This window comes from Panthera pardus, unplaced genomic scaffold (assembly GCF_024362965.1).
Source record: "Panthera pardus isolate Hobbes unplaced genomic scaffold, ASM2436296v1 HiC_scaffold_3, whole genome shotgun sequence".
Lineage (NCBI taxonomy): Eukaryota > Metazoa > Chordata > Mammalia > Carnivora > Felidae > Panthera > Panthera pardus.
Genome location: NW_026526876.1, coordinates 29890180 through 29905085, shown reverse-complemented (window position 1 = coordinate 29905085; position 14906 = coordinate 29890180). Strand labels below are relative to the sequence as shown.

The following is a 14906-nucleotide window of genomic DNA, read 5'->3' as shown; positions in this document are numbered from 1 at the left end:
CCAACTGAGCCAGCCAGGCGCCCTGAGAGTAGCTACATTTTTTAAATGGTTGCTGGTATTCTATCTTAAGGCTGATTCATTTAATTAACCTTCTATTTAGACATTCAGGCCATTTTCCAATTTTTTGTTTTATGAGAGGTGCATCAATACATTAGCCCTACAAAAATGCACTTCTGTTCTTAATCTCCGGGATAAATATCTAGGGGTAGAATTCCTGGGTCAGAAGGCATATGAATTTTTAATTTTGATATGGTCAAACAGCCTCTTTTAGAGACTGTACCAATTTACACCCTCACCAGCAATATACAAAAATGTGTTGGCAAATATATTTTATCTTTGCTGATTTGCTAGGTGAAAAAAAATGCTGTCTCCTTGTAGGCTAATTTGCATTTCTTTTATGAATGAAGTTGAGCCTCTTTTCATGTGTCTGAGAACTATTTGTTCTTCCTTCTTTGTGAACCATTTATATTCTTTACTTGCTAGTTTTGCAACTGGATTGTTGTTCATTTTTCTTGGATTTGGAGGAATCTTTACATGTTAAGAAAACAATCCCTTTGCCTGTGCTAAGAGATGCCAGTTTGTGGTTTACTTATGGGATTTTTTTTTTCCATGGATGAAATGTTGGCTTTTATGTAGTCAGATTTATAAACCTTTTCTTTATGGTTTCTAGGTTTTGTAATGTACTTTATTTTATTTATTTAAAAAATTTTTTTAACGTTTATTATTTATTTTTTTTTTAAATATTTTTTTTCAACGTTTTTTTATTTATTTTTGGGACAGAGAGAGACAGAGCATGAACGGGGAGGGGCAGAGAGAGAGGGAGACACAGAATCGGAAACAGGCTCCAGGCTCCGAGCCATCAGCCCAGAGCCCGACGCGGGGCTCGAACTCACGGACCGCGAGATCGTGACCTGGCTGAAGTCGGACGCTTAACCGACTGCGCCACCCAGGCGCCCCACGTTTATTATTTATTTTTGAGAGACAGAGAGACAGAGTGCGAGCAGGGGAGGGGCAGAGAGAGAGAGAGGGAGACACAGAATCTGAAGCAGCTCCAGGCTCCAAGCTGTCAGCACAGAGCCCAATGCGGGGCTCGAACTCACAAATCGTGAGATCATGACCTGAGCTGAAGTCGGAAGCTTAACCGACTGAGCCTCCCAGGCACCCCTAGGTTTTGTAATGTATTTTAAAAGGCATTCTGGGAGGCCTGGGTGGCTCAGTCAGTTGATCATCCAATTTTGGCCCAGGTCATGATCTCATAGTTTATGAGTTCGAGCCCCTCATTGGGCTTGCTGCTGTCAGCACGGAGCCTGCTTTGGATCCTCTGTCCCTTCCTCTCTCTGCCCCTCCCCTGCACACTCTCTCTCTCTCTCAAAAATAATAAATCAAAATAAATAAATAAAAGGTTTTCCTTCCTCCAAACTCATTGAAAGTATGTTTTAACAGCATCTTACGGATTTCATATTTTTATGTTTATGCCTTTAATGCGTCTGAGATTTATTGTGGTACAAGGTGTGAGACAGACATCCAGCTCCATTGTCCATTTGTTCCACGCCATTGAATAAATAACCCATCTTATCCCCAATGATCTGAGACACCACCTTCACCAGAGACCAAATTGCTGTTACTATTTGTTTTCGCTCTAGAGTTTTCTTTTCCGTTCCCTTGATCTGTCTGTCTATTCGTGTTGTTTTAATCACCATAGCTTTATACTATTTTAAATAGTTGGTAGGTCTAGGCCCCCTCACGGTTCTTTTTTAGAAGATGTCTGCGTATTCTTGCTTGGTTATTTTTCTGTATGAACTTTAGAAAGAGCCTGACTAATTCCAAAAAGGAAGCCGTTTACCGGGCGGCAGTGAGTGTGGGCGGGGGCCCCCTGCCTGCCTCTCTGGCCCCAGCCACTTGCAGCATCTGGCAGAGAAGGCGAGACGGTGCTGGACAATTACAGATGACTCAGGGGTGTTCTTTCTCCCTTCCCAATTAAGCAAGGAGGGCTTTCTGGAGGAAGAGGAGGTGGAGGAGGCAGAGAAAGGGGAGAAGGAGCAGGAGGAAAAGCAGGGGTAGAAGAGGATCTCAGAGCAGGGAAGAAAAGAGGCCTCCTGGCAGAGAGGATTAAAGAAACTACTCTCTGGGGTGGGGAGAGAAGAGGCAGAGCACGATGAGGCTTTGGGGAAGAGAAGCCAAAATCAAAGCTGTGAGGAGGTTTCCTTGCAGAGATTGGACAGGAGTGGGGGAGGGCGAGGGGGTGGAGGCCAGCTGGGAGGGCCCGGGCCCGGGCAGGTGGGGGGCGGCCTGGAACTGAAGAAGCCCGCGATTAGAGAGGTGGTTGGCCTCTGAGTCAGGCCTCGGGGCTTCGGGGAGCAGGCTGCCACGGCTGAACGCAAGGCAGGCAGAAACGGAATCAAAGCCAGAAACTCCGATCATCCTCTTGTTCAGACCTGGCGGTTCCCAGGAGGCCCCCTCCCGTGCTCCTTTGGGTGACACGAGGTCCCTCCCCCGCCCCCCAGGGGAACCATGGCCCGGGCCTTGGGCTTGGCTGCTGTGATCACGTGGGTGCATTTACTCACGGAGAGGAATCAGAAGCCTAGTCCTGAGAACTTGTAACTCCTGGGCTGCATCAGAAGCACATGGGGTTGGGGGTGGGCATTGCTGTGTGATGAGAAGTTGTAATTGTCCACACCGAAGAAGGCAGCAGGAGCCCCGTCCTGGGAACAGGCGGTGCAGAGTCAGGGAAGGCCTCCCCGCCACGGGGTTGCTGGCTGGCACTGGGGAGGGAGGAAGGGAGGGCTGGATGAGCCGGGACTCACAGCCTCCTCAGGTTGTTCTAGGAGAGGGCGGATGAAGCAGGAAACGAGTGTGTGAGCGCAAGGAGCCCCAAGGTTCTGTCTGCCCAGGGTTCACTCACTCCTAGCCGGGGGGGATCTTCACCCCGGCAAGATGTCCCTGTATGAGGACCCGCTCAGTCCCAGGCAGGACCATGCAAGGTGCTAGCAGACCACGCCCAATGAGCTGCTTCTGTTCCTGCCACATAACCACCTCAGAGCCACTGCACAGGGCAGCTGGGACCCTCTCTTCCCTCTCCCCACCGGAAAGCTGGCTCTTCTCTCTGCGCCCTCCTGGGCTGGGCCGGTCTGGGAGCAGAGTCCTGCTTGCCCACTTGAGGACCTAACAAAGTTTCTTTCCTCAGCCGTTCCGATCCCAGAATGTCATCAGGACCACCCCCGCGCTGAGACTTTTCACCTGCAACACTGAGGCTCAGAGAGGGCACGTGAGGGCCCCATAGCCACACAGCAAACAGGTATCAATGGGGCCAGAATCCAGGGCAGCGGCTTCTAGCTGTAGGGCCTCCTCCTGTGTGCTGTGGGGGGCACATTCAGCACCCCCCCACCCCAGGGATCCCGGGGCCATCCCTGCAGGAGTCTGCCTCTGCTACACCAGGGGTGGGGTGTGTGTGTATGTGTCGGGGCGGTGGGGGTCGATCTTCCTTCCCAAGAGCCAGAGCATCTTGGTTTTAATGAGCTCGGGGTCAGCGTCTAGAGGGACTGTGTGTATTTTCAGTGAGAATGGGTGGGATATTTGTGTGTGGTTTGCTTTTGGGATGCAAAATACATGCCATGGATAAGAGGCCACCAACACAAATCTGTACAGAGCTAGCGGGGTTTGGTAAACAATGTTCTTGCTGAGGAGCTGAGACTTAAACCCTGCTTGGAAGTCACTCCCTTTCTCTGGGCCTCAGTTTCCCATTTTGTAAACTGAAAGGGTTGGACCAAGGAGTGTTGGAAGGCCCTTCCTGCTCTGACCTGCCCTGTTTCCCGAAAGGGCTATCAGGCCCCGGACACTGTGTCCCAAGCACCTCAGTGGGGACAGGGGTGAGGCTTTCGAAGTCTCCCCCGGGATGGGGGCTGGCGTGATTTGCATGAAGCACTCTCAGGCCTCCCTGGGTGGGGGTCACTCCTGTCCCTTCTGCTGAGGATGTGGATGGGTGGGGGAGGGGGAGGGCTTACTGTCTACCCACCAGGCGCTTCTGGTTTCAGAAGGAAAGTAACTGCTGAAGACGCCCCCCAGGGACCCAGCCGGAGGCCCCAGTCCAGCAGGGACAGAGAGCCCGGGGTGGAAAGGGCCAGGTGAGTAGACCCACTCCTCACTACCTGCCCAGGCCAGCTGGGCTCCTCCTGCCCGGGACATTTCCCTCTGTTCCTGCAGCCAGGGGAACCCCCAGAAAGAGCATTTGCCCTCTTGAATACTCAGAGGGAAAAATACGCTTCATGATGGTAAGAAACATGAGAGGTGGCAAAAGTCCATGAAATCGGTACTGTAAGTTGTGAGACAAAAGTCAAAGTTCCATTGGTGGTGAAATAGTATTTAGAAAATCAAGAAAAAAAAAACCCAAACTAAGAAAAACCGTGAGCCTCGCAGCATCACCCAGGTGACAATGACACTTCAGGGGCATCATCTCTGCCAATTCTTCCAGCCATCGGCACGGACTTTTGGTTCGTGTCAGAATTTTACAGAGCTTTGCATCATGCGACATGTGTGTTTCTGATGCTCTGTCACCTGTTCACAGCAGTATCAGGGCGTGTTTTTCTTGGTGTGGTAAGGTAAAGCCAGGCTGCTGTAACAAAGAGCCCCAACAACTCAGAAGATACAAGTTCAATTCCTTCTCCTGTAACATCCCAGGTCAGCGGGCAACTCTGTTCACGCACACGTACAGGGGCCCAGATTCCTTCTGTTGTGTGGCTCTGTGGACCCACAGCCCTGGGGTCTAGAATCAAGGCTGGGTTTTCATGGAGGCACGCCTCTGTCTTATGGCTCCAGCCTGGAACGGAGCCCCTCTCTTTGCTCACATTCTATCCGTGAACACTTAGCCCCAAGGTCACATCTGACTGCAAGGGAGGCGGGTTAATGTGGTCCCTAGATAGGCTCTCATGTGCTGAGATACAACGTTATCATTGAGGGAGGAGGGGGATATAAAATTTAATGGGTCACTTAGCAGAGCCTGGATCTTTGAAAACTGTCAATCCAAAGGTTCGCTTTTTCCTTTGGACAGTCCTTTTATGCGATTACGCTCTTGTTGTTGTTTAATGTCTATTTTATTTATTTTCAGAGACAGAAAGAGAGCAAGTAAGCAGGGGAGCAGAGAGAGAGAGAGAGAGAGAGAGAGAGAGAGAGCATGAGCAGAGGAGGGGCAGACAGAGGGAGAGGAGATGTCCCAAGCAGGCTCCACACTGTCAGCACAGAGCCCTACGTGGGGCTCGAACTCACGAACTGTGAGATCATGACTTGAGCTGAAATCAAGAGTCAGATGCTTAATTGACTGAGCCACCCAGGTGCCCCGTGATTATGCTTTTTTGCATTATCTGTGTCTCTCCTCCCTTGTTCTTCCTTCCCCTCCTTTTCTTTCTCCCTTACTCTTTCTTCCACCTCTTCCCTCACCCTAACACAGACCTCCTAGGGTAAGTAGGATGGAGTTTCCGGGCTCCACGGGTCACAGAGAGCACCCAATGTTCCAGACGGTCAGAGCTAAGGACAGTGGCATGCATTCCTGTTGCCTTTCCCTGTACTGATCCTTGACTGCTTCACCACTGCTAAGCCACCCCCTGTCCAAGCGGCCCTCGAGAATGTAATTGAGAATAAGGGGACTTATAAGAAATCAGCATCGGTTTTGCAGGCAGGGGACCATGGATTTCACGTTCTGATGCTGCTCGTTACTAATGTGTGATCCCAAGCAGATCTCCTGGCCTCTGTTCTGAGTCTTTATCCAACACTGGAGCAAATGCAACTTCCCCTTCCTGTCCCAAAGAGGTTTTGGGAAGCTGGCACAAAATCACGTTTGGGTAAAAGCTTTGTATCTTTTTTAGTATTTTTCTCTAAATAATTCAAACCTGCTGGTTTTTGGTCCGAATTTGATAATTCCAACATCTGAGGTCGTCTGGAGGTCTAATTCTGCTGTTTGTTTTAGCTGCTGATTCTCACTCATTGTGGCTCGTTTTCTTATGTACCTTGGAATTACAGGTTGTGCCCTCATGTCCATGTGGGCTGTCCTTATCTGTGGGAATTCTGGGAGGCCTCGCTTAAGAGCGTCGGCTCCCAAGAGGATTAACGTTGGCTCCCCAAGGTACTACTAAGCTGGCTAGACTTTAAGAAAAAACTTCCTGGTTTGTGGTTTTCCAAATCACATAAGCAGTGTACATTTGAACCCCAACCTGCAGAAGAAGAGTCTAGTCTATGATTCCCAAATTCTCAGGAAAGATTCGCTTTTTTTTTTTTTCAACTGAGAGCCCAGGCCAAGACAGCTATGTTTCCTTCAGTCTCTCTTTGCTGGTGAGGCCACCAGCCTCATTCCAGGTCATTCCAGATGAAAAGGATTTCGGTTTTACACTGGAATCTCAATTCCGATTTCCCACCTTGCTTAAGTGCCATGTGGATCTTAAAACTTAAGACCCTATGTTAGGGAGCTGGGCTAATGTCCTGGGGCAGCTACTATCTACAGTCATCTTAGCATCTTTATTTCCTACTCTCTCTTCATTTGGGGGCCCTGAGGATTGCCCTCACCTGTCTGTGAATTCAGTGCTTTTTTTTTTTTTAATTTCAAAAATGTTTTTATTTTTTATTTTTGAGAGAGACAGAGCATGAGTGGGGGAGGGGCAGAGAGGGAGGAAGACACAGAATGTGAAGCAGTCTCCAGGCTCTGAGCTGTCAGCACAGAGCCCGATGTGGGGCTTGAAACCACGAACTGGGAGATCATGACATGAGCCGAAGTCGGACGCTTAGCTGACGGACCCACCCAGGCACCCCGAAAGATATCTTTCAAAGTGTTTGTTGTATTTTGCACCCCACCCCCCCCCCTTTCTGGTGTTGTGCAGTGGGAGAGATTTTCAGTGGACTCTGAAATTCCGTTATCTTTCAAGGTTTTTTTTAAACCCCTTCTGTCCTCTTTCCCTTTCTCTCTTGTCTTCTCCTTGGCCTTCCAGTCCTTCTCTCCACCCTGAAGCCACACTTGTCTGTTAGATCACAACTGTTAGCTCCGCATGTCCTGAGGGAACGTTCTGGCAGGTTTTCTTCAATGCTCCTGCTTGGCCCTCCCCAGTTCCTTCCTGTGGCTCTCTAGCTCCAGCCCCTTAATGTGGCCAGTGAACAACCCCAGACACTCCCCCGCCCCAGCCTGCACCCTCAGGCTTTATCTCCTGCCCAGACTTGTCAGAATCCCTCTTCCTTCCACCTGTCACTATTCAACATGTCAAAATGTGCTCAGCCAGGAGGAGGTTTAGGTCGGAGCTTTTTAGAATCTTCTTGGAGCTCTCCTCCTTTGAATCATTGCGAACATCATGCATCAGAGAAGCTCAAAGTTTTGGGGGTGCCTGGGTGGCTCAGTCGGTTCCGCATCCGACACCAGCTCACGTCATGATCTCACAGCTCTTGAGTTCGAGCCCCGTGTCAGGATTTGTGTCCGGATGGCTCGGAGCCTGGAGCCTGCTTCGGATTCTGTGCCTCCCTCTCTCTCTGCCCCTCCCCTGCTCGTGCTCTGTTTCTCTCTCTCTCAAAAATAAATACACATTAAAAAAAGGAAAAGAAAAGAAAAGCTCAAAGTTTCGGTGCTCAGAGGCTCAGATGTCGGTGCCAAGGCCTCACTCCCAGATCTTCATACTGGCGAGGTCCTAGCCTGTGAGGTCCCACCAAGAGCTTGGGGGAAGCAGAGTTTGGCCAACTTCTTCTTCCTGGAATGGACTGAAGGAATGTGAGAGAATTCCGGGGTGAGAGCAGGCAGAATTGCCCAGGAGGGAAAGTGGATCTCTGGTCCTGATTTAAGGGCCACTTTTCCCCTTGTGGGCACTCCCTTCCCTGCAGACTGGGCCCCGAGACCCTGGCTCAAGCAGCCTTCTGAGGAGGGTTTGCTGAAGCTCTTCCCCTGGAGAGAATTGACGGGGACTTTGGACTGTAGCCACCTCTGTCAGTGGATTCTGCATGGTCGTAGGAGGCAAAGCCTTAAGCCCAGGGGACAGGATCCCAGGCTTCTAGGAAAAGGAAAGCCTAACACTGGGGATCAGGGATGCTCTTCCCAAGGCTTCTAGAAGCATACCTAGAAGACTGTCCCTGGAGCCCCTAGCACAGAGCCGCTGTGCCCCAGTGCCACACTACATACACAGTGCGTCACCTCACGGCCACAATCGCCCTATGAGCTACATTCTTCAGGAAACTGAGGCTGAACGAGGCAACAGAGGCCCTGTAGTTGCTAAGGGCAGAGAGAGCCAGGGTTCGACCCCAGGCCTGACTTACCTGAAACCTGTCCTCTACCTCCCTTGTGAACTGTTTTCAGGAAAGACAGGTGGGCAGGTCGGCTACTGCAACCATGTAAGAGCTGACAGCTGCACGGCATGCTTCGGGAGGCAGCAGACCCAGGGGCGAAGCCCAAGGCCCCCGGAGCCAGCCTGGTGGAGTTCAAATTCCAGCTGTCGCACTGAACTAGCCAGGTGACTCCGGCTGATTCTTTACTCCAGCGCCCCTCCTTCCCTGCGTCCAGAGTGAGCCTTTCAAACACAAACTGGATGGTTTCCCTCGTCTCTTCTCAACCTCCTGACAGCTACTCACCACTTGTAGAATGAAATCCAAGTGCCTCACCGAGGCTCACGGCGGAGGCCACCGGTGCTCACCAAAACCTACATTCTCCTCTGGGTCCTGGACTCACCCCTGCAACGTGCCTCAGCCTCCTTGCACGGGTGGAGGTGGGGCGGGGAGGGCAGGGGCGTGGCCTCTCCCCTCGCATTTCTTGTCGGCCAGCTAGACGTGGGGGATCCACCGAGGATTCTGAGGAGATGAAAGAGCCCCAAGGTGGAAGGGGCCTGGGTCCTTGGGTATGTGGAACAAGACCCCTGTGCCTTGTGTCATAGTGTCTTATGACACTAACAGAACTATTACATGAGCAGAAAAACAAACCTCTACGTGTTAAGCCATTAGAGCTTGGGTGGCTGTTACAGCAGCTGGGTCCCCCTGACCAATACAAGGCCCTGCGTGGTCTGGTCCCACGCCAGCCCACCTGCCTCTGTCCCTTCCTGTCACTCTGCTCCGGCCACACCAGCCTTCTTGCTGCTCCCGAGATCCTCCGAGCTCATTCTACCTCTGTGCCTTCTTCACTAGGCATCATTCCCTCCTCCTGGAGTGTTCTTCTCGCCAAGCTTTGCATGACGCTCTTTCCCGCTCTGTCCAGGTTTCCGATCAAATACTGCCTCCTTGGACAGAGAAACCCTCCTTCCGGGGTGGTGCCATCTCCCTGCACCTCCTGGCTCTGCTCTGTTTCCCTCCAGAGCAGTTGTCATGACTTGACACTCTATTATACGTGTTTCTTTGTTGACATACTTTTTATCTATCTCCTTCCCGTGTCTGTCTATCCCTAGTGCCTGGAACAGCGACTGGCACATAATAAGCACTCAGTCAATATTCTTCAAGGATAAATGAACACACCTCCTCTCTGATTTCAATCTGCCTACTTCATCCTCTGTTATCTCATCCATAAAATGGGATTGTGTGTTGGGATGAAAGGAGCGAGTGCGGGCTAAGTGTGGGCCACAGACGCCCCAGGTTCTAACGTACTTAGGGACCTAGAAGGCACAGGCTTTATTCCACCTGTCCGCTGGCCACATGTGGTCTCCTGCCGGAACCACAATGGCAGCGAGATACCCAATTCCTTCTTGACTCTCGAGGTTTTACTCAGGCCTCCCCTCCGCCCTCTCCTGTCCCCTTGCCATGGCTGTCGGAGGTCTGGAGCCTTGAGATGGGGGTGAAGAATTCAGGCCGGACCCAGTGCAAGGAAGCCCAAACCAGTGCCATGGGCTGTTTAGAGAAGAGCCGAGGGGGGTGATTTAGGCAGAAGATTCTAGTGGCTGCCCTCCCAGGAGAGGGAGTGGGGTGAACGGGCCAGCTCTGGATCCTTGGGCTGGCTGAGAGCTTCACTGGTGGGGAATTGAACCAACGGACTGGCTGATGAAAAGAGGGAGGTTTGGGCTGCCCTTTGGGCCGTGAGCCACAGAACTGGCATCTGAGTGGCTGTAGCCACAGGCGGGAGGAATCCACCTGCCAGCAAGTCTAGCCTGCAGGGAGGAGACCCAGGGGCTCTTATGCTCGAGGGAGGTGGACAGCTTCCGGGTGCCCGCTGGCTGCTGAAGACAGAAAAGGGCTTTCAAGGAAGACAGAAGAACACATTCAGGGGCACGCACTTGTGAAATAACAGAATGACAGGGTGCCGGCCAGTTAGGATGGCGAGAAGGAGGTGGCCCTTGTGGCCCTAGATGGTGGGTGGAGTCAGGCGCTGACCTTTTTTTTTTTTTTTAAATTTTTAAATGTTTATTCCTTTTTTTTTTTTTTTTTTTTTTTGAGGGACAGAAAGCAGGGGAGGGGCAGAGAGAGAAACACACACAGAATCCGAAGCAGGCTCCAGGCTCTGAGCTGTCAGCACAGAGCCCGATGCGGGGCTTGAACTCACGAGCCGTGAAATCATGGCCTGAGCCGAAGTCAGCCACCCAACCAACTGAGCCTCCCAGGCGCCCCAGAAGCTGACCTTTAAAAAGCCACATAAGAGGGAAGGTTGAGCACCGGATTAGGAGACAGGAACCTTCCAAAGTTTCCTGGACGAGGACCTTTTCGACTAGACTGCCATGAACTGTGTATTCTTAATCAGGCCATCTACTTCCTCTGTGCCTCAGTTTCCACATCTGTTGAGCTGAAGACGGTGTCCTTCACGTGAGGTGAGGAGAAGAAAGACTGGCTGCCTGTGCAATTTGCAAACCGCAAAGTGTTTGCTTATTTGAACTTCGAGGTGGATGGGAACAGCTAAGGAACCCCCCTGGGGCATCTGTGAGGGGAGGGCTGAGGGGCAACCCGGAAATGACTTTGCTGAGAGGAGAGGAGGAGAGAACAGGGAGAGGAAACCCAAAATGGACCACAGGGAGGTGGGGGGGAGGAGACAGGCTGCAAGCGTTCCAGCAGGAGACCACCTGTGGCCCGTGGACATGACCTTTGGTGTCTCACGGCAGATTCAGTCCGGCTGCTTCTGTACCAGCAGCAAGAGTCCAGACTGGGTCCCCGTGGTTGTCACAAATATTCCGGCGTTCTCTCTGTCTAGGTACCTGGCGGGACTAGATCCTCTGTGCCGTTGAGGGTCTGCATGACCGTGTGACTCTATTTGGCCACTGGCACATGAGTGGAAGTGACGGTATCATTTGAAGATATCAAGGGGCAAACCTGAAGAGCTCATGCGTGACTGGCAGTCAAGGCAGAGCCGGTCGGCGCCCCGCCCACAGCTCTTGGAGCATCCTGCTGACTTAGTCCCCCCAGTGTCTGCGTCTCTGTGCCCAAGGGCTTTGTCTAGACCACAAAACATGGCTCTGCCCGCATGCACCCCAGGCTGGGAGTGCCAGGGAAATACACACCTCACCCCCGTCAGCCCGGGCCAGCGACTGGGGGGTTGAGATATAAACACCCCAGCTCTCTCACTCCTGAGGCGGGCTCACCCTGGCGCATGGGTTCCTCACCGTTTCCCCAGGATTTCCCAGGGGACGAACCGCATTCACCCACAGCAGCGGCTGGCTTAATCCACATCCCTTATTAGCTGCTTTCCTTTCCCTGAGGCATTCTCCCGCTCCATACCAGCGTCCCCTGCCCCCCCCCCCCAATTAGCTGTTGGCACTTGCACCACTGACTCTGGGTCTGTTTCTGGACAGCCACGTTCCTCTTTCCTGCCATCACCAAAACCCACTGGCCAAAGAGTGGGCAGTTCCCCAGGCAGTGACTGTTCTGTCATCCCCAGGCCTTGGGGTAGAGTGACTAGAAGAAGCTGGGCCTCCAGTGGGCTCACCACGGACAGTGAGCAGGAGGAAGAAGCCCCCTGAGGCTTGGGAGGCCTTTGGTACCACGGCATCAGCTCACCTACTCTGGCTGATACGGCCCCTGCCTCCCCCCATATGCTGCAAAGGCACATCGAATTCAAGGCATCTTACAAGGGACAGAGAAGGACGGAAAGACAAAGAAAGAAAGAAAACATGCAAGCACATATGTGCACAATGGAGAGAGAGTGTGGGAATGTGTGAGTGTGAGTGTGTGTGTGTGTGTGTGTGTGTGTGCCTATGTTAGGGCAGAATGGAAGGAAAGGGGAGGGACCAGTTTGAAGGGGCGACTAAAAAAAGATGCCCAAGGGACACCTGGCTGGCTCAGCCGGTTAAGCATCCGACTCTTGTTTTTGGCTTCCGTCACCATCTCACGGTCTGTGAGATCAAGCCCTGCATCGGGCCCCCCACGGAGAGCGTGGGGCCGCCTGGGACTCTCTCCCCCGCTCTCTCTGCCCCTCCCCACTCTCAAAAGAAATAAACTTCAAAAAGAAAGCAAGACAAAGATGTCCAAGAACTCTGGCATCGGAGAGACGGAGGTAGAAAGGATAAAGGATCAAAAGGCCGAGAGACACAGTGACAAGGGTCCAGGGTCACACACGGAAGCTGAATGCTGAGCCAAGCCTCAAAGGTGGGCTTCCTGATTCCAACCCAGCGCTCCTTCCCCTGAGCGGGTCACTCCATCCAGAAGGCCTGGCTGGCCTGCCTTCTCTCCGCCCCCCTGGCGTTGCGGGGTTGGGGGGAAGTCCACGGCCGGTGGCCCGTGGCTCCAAGCCCCTCACGTGTGGATGACAGCGGCACACAGGCCGGCCTGTGACCATGTGTGGGCCTAAGCAGCAGGTTCCTCTGTTTGCAAGCACACAAGTGGACTCTTGCCAGCTCAAGCCATAAATGGGGATGAACTGGGGAGTCCTGGGGCTCCCAGCTAACAGCATGGGCTTTGGGAGAACAGCGTCGAGAGCGGCTTCGGACTGGCCCCGTGCCCTGGACCCTCCCGCCAGCGATGGCCCTGTCTGCCCCTCACCTGCCATTCTCACAGGTAAGGAGTGCCGATTCCCGGCAGAAAGAATCGGACTGGCTAGCTCCAGTCAGGTGTTCTTCTTGGATCCAATGAGCTGAATCCAAGAGTGAGGGGTAACCCGGGAGCACGCTGGGGCCCATGCCCGAGCATGGCCAGTTTCCGGAGCCTGGGCGGTGGTGAGCCGGCAGACCCGAGGGAGGTGTTTGCGAAGGGAGCCCTCTCCTGCCCTTGACATACACCTCCTCTCAGCAGGTCCCGCTCTTCGTTTTCTCTCTGTCATTCATTCGACCCTCCCTGAAGCTCTCATTGATGTACTAAAGGCACCTGGTGCCGTGGAGACGCTCCTCACCCCTCTCACACACGACCACGGTAACGCCAGGCCGAGGGGCCTGCAGCCTTGGGACGGCCTGCCTGTGGTGCGGCCACAGACGTGCGCCAGCTCCGTGTCTTGATCTCGCCACCCAGCCTGGGGACGCTTAGGATTGACCTGACTGAGCCAGCCAGCATAGTCACATATGGACAGAAAGTGCTAGAAGGTGTTTTAATCTGCTCCCCAAATTCCCATGCGGAACAGGGTCTGTGAAGGATTCCAGAGCTGGATTTCCCTGACTCATCATCCTTGAGATTCTGTCAGTGGAGTTTTTTCTAGAGAGGGAGGCCTGCCCTTTGGCTTAGTTGCAGAACTGCCCCCAGCACTCCCTCAGCTCAACCTCCCCCTCCTCTCCCCCTCCACTCCCTCGGGACTCCCTCCGGGTGTCTCTAGGTCACAATATCCTCCTGCTCTTTGGGGGGAGCCTGACCAGAGGCCCTTTTGTTGTTTCTACTCCTGTTCTCACAAAAGTCCCTGTGGAGGGGGAAAAATGTCACCTAGATAAAGACACAGAGCATAAAGAAGAAAAAACCCAAAGAGTGACATTTGGGAAAGTTTAGACAAGAATAGCCTGGACAGGGCTGAGCTTGGGAAGAGGGAGAAGGTCAGAGCCTGGGGGATTAGGGACGTCAGACAGCTGACATGGTGACAGATGTCTGGCCCTGGGTTTCTCTTTCATAATGACCAGAGTTTGCTCACCGAGCTCTGCCAGAGCACTCGCTATGTGCTAAGCACCTTCCGCTGATTGTCTCACTTAATTCACAAGACACCCCTGGGAGATCCTTACCGTTATTAACTCAGATGGAAGATGGGGAAACTGAGGTTCAGGGAGGTAAAGTAACTTTCCCAGGGTCTCATGTCCATCTGGCTACGGCACAATGGGCTACCAGGGCCCCCCCGTGGTTTTGAAGCTCAGAGCAACTGGGATGTCTGAGTACCATAAAGTTTTATCCGAGCAGATGAGCCTTGCTGAGAGAAATCCTTGTGCTCCCAGAGAACAGGGTGGAAAATGGGAAAGAAACTAGCTTAGGAGTCGGAAATCCTGGAGCCCCAACACAGGCTTTGTCTCTCGCTATTGAATTACCTTGAACAACTTACTGTAGGGAGCCCAAGAAGAAAAGTAGCATGACTGACCAGGCTTGGATCATGCCATCACACCCAGGCCAATCATTTTTAGCAAGTTGGCTGTTCGAATTCAGTCCCACTACTTAGAGCGGGAATGGGCAGTGCTTTGTCCGGGAAAACGGGGTGTGGGTGGGGGGCAGGAAATAAAAGATTCTAGGCAAAATGAATATATTTTATTATTCAAACCCCAGTTCTCTCCGCTCCTAATCATTCCCATCCAATATTGAAATGCCACTCTGAAGTTTACATTCTGGGGGCGCCTAGGTGGCTCAGTCGGTTGGGCATCCAACTTCTGCTCAGGTCATGATCTCATGCTTCTTGAGTTCTGATCTCATGCTTCTTGAGTTCGAGTCCCACATCAGGCTCTGTGCTGACAGCTCAGAGCCTCAAGCCTGCTTCAGATTCTGTGTTGGCCTCTCTCTCTGCCCCTTCCCCCATTGACACACACTCTCTCTCTCAAAAATAAATAAACATTAAAAAAAATTTTTTTTAATTAAAAACATTTACATTCTGCCACCTC

At 52.4% G+C, this 14906-nt stretch overlaps 1 long non-coding RNA gene across 12 annotated transcripts in view; it reads left to right on the top strand.

The window, feature by feature from the left end:
• The window catches only part of LOC109259752 (uncharacterized), a 71398-nt gene extending 58246 nt beyond the window's left edge, over positions 1-13152 (top strand). For 10 of the 12 annotated variants that reach the window (XR_008418658.1, XR_008418659.1, XR_008418648.1 and 7 more), the window contains 2 exons: positions 3185-3295; positions 4032-6144. This is a non-coding gene — a long non-coding RNA (uncharacterized LOC109259752). Of the gene's footprint in view, positions 1-3184; positions 3296-4031; positions 6145-10371; positions 10734-11110 lie in introns of those variants that run through there. The other 2 variants (XR_008418656.1, XR_008418657.1) reach the window with 2 other exon arrangements.
• The last annotated feature ends 1754 nt before the right edge of the window (positions 13153-14906 follow it).